The sequence below is a fragment of the Chinchilla lanigera genome, unplaced genomic scaffold (assembly GCF_000276665.1).
Source record: "Chinchilla lanigera isolate Chin_1 unplaced genomic scaffold, ChiLan1.0 scaffold00013, whole genome shotgun sequence".
Lineage (NCBI taxonomy): Eukaryota > Metazoa > Chordata > Mammalia > Rodentia > Chinchillidae > Chinchilla > Chinchilla lanigera.
The window spans coordinates 16,731,929-16,733,913 of NW_004955414.1; positions in this window are offsets into that span (position 1 = coordinate 16,731,929).

Consider the following 1,985-nt stretch of genomic DNA (forward strand, 5'->3'; position numbering starts at 1 on the left):
GCTGTCTTGATATCCTGGATCAATTCAAAATGTTCACTTTTCATGGTCATTCCAACTTTGTGGAAGAACCAGAAGCTGCATGGTGTCAGATCCAGCAAATAAGTCAGCTGGAGACACATTGTTATGGTTTTATGAACCTACCTGCCCAATTTTTATGCACTCAAGAACACTATCAAGAGGGTGAAAAGGCAATCAGAGAATGGGAAAAAATATCTGCCAATCACTTAGTTATCTAATAATGAATATCCAGAATATATAAAGAACCCCTACAACTCAACAACAAAAATAAACAACTCAATTTAAAAATAAGGAAAGGACTTCAATAGAAGTAAGTATACAAATGGCCAATAAGCACAAGAATAGATGTTAGTGAAATGCAAATCTAAACCACAGTGAGATACCACATGACACCCATTAGGATGGCTACTTAAAAAAAAAAAAACCACAACAAACCCAGAATATACTAAGTGCTGGTGAGAAGGTGGGAAAAATGGAACTTTGGGGCACTGTTAATAGAAACATAAAATGGTGCAGCCATTATGAAAGACGGTGTGACAGTTTGTCAAGAAACTAAACAAAATTACCATACGATCCAGCAATTCTGCTTCTGAGTATATATCTAAAAGAATAGAAAGCAAGGATCTGAAGAGATACTTGTTTACCAATGTTCGTGTTAACGATAGTGAAGAGAACATAAGTGTTCATCCATGGATGCATAGACAAAATATGTTATATACATACAATGCAATATTATTCAGCCATGGAACGGAAGAATGAAATTCTTGTGTAAGCACACAGATGAACTTTAAAATTCATGGCAAATGAAAAAAAGTGGTCTCACGGCAAAAAAAGAGGAAATGTATATGTTAATTAGCTTAATTCAGCCCTTCTACAATGTATACACATTTCAAAACATCACGTTGTACATGATAAATATATACATATTTTTTTGTCAGCTCAATAAATGAAACAAATCAGTGGAGCAATTGCCTTGAAATGCAAGCTGTGCAGGCAGGCATGTGAAGCCCCAGGGCCTTCAGGTGAATAATTTCACCCAAGAACCCCAGGTAGAAGTGGTGAAGGCTCCAATGACCTGACAATCTCATCTTTCTCCTGTCTCCCTCCATCCCAGCCTCTCTACCCCTACCTCTCTCTCCTAGAAGAGCACACAGCATCTGGCCTGGCCTCTCTGCCCTGCACCCAGCAGCTAGTCCACAGTGTGGCCACAGCTGGCTTTCTGGTCTCCATATGTGACCTAACTTAGACCTGGCACCAAGTGAGCTCTTTTACCTCAAATCATGCCTCTGCCTCTTGCACGGCAATTCTGAACTAAAGGCTTCTCAAACATGCCTAGTTGTCACTGTAATCAGTAACAGACCTGCTCTTCATGAAGCCCTCTTTCTCCTTGCTTAAGTCAAGCTGGGCTTTTCCTGAAGTATTACCTTCTCGAGGGAAGCTGCCCTGGCTCCCCATCCAGAAAATGAGTAGATGCCATTTTATGTGCCCCAGAGCACTTTACAATTCCCCCATCATGGCTTTTTTTTTTCTTCAGCCTTAGGAGAGGAGTGCTCAGAGCACAGTGATCTCGTTAGTCTGTGGTGACCCCTACTTAGCGTGTTGTGCTTATTTTCCCCTTTCAATTCTCTCTTTTTCACTTCAGCATTCTAATGTGCCAGAAATATGTTAAAAATGAAAGTAAAACATGTGATATTATTTTGTTAATATGCATATGTGTACTTCTAATTTATATAAAAGTGTGTTATGATCCTGTGTATTACCTTTTTCATCCAATTCTGTACTTTGGTTCTACGTTGCTATTTATGCATTAGTTTCATGGGTTCCCACTGATGAGTATCTATGGGATGCTTTCACCATAATTAACGTTCCCCTGGTGGAGGATATCTAAATTGCATTCTAATTCTTTGCCGTCACCGTGTCCTAAGGAATAACCTTTATGCGCCCATGAAGAAGTCGGTCTGGAATAT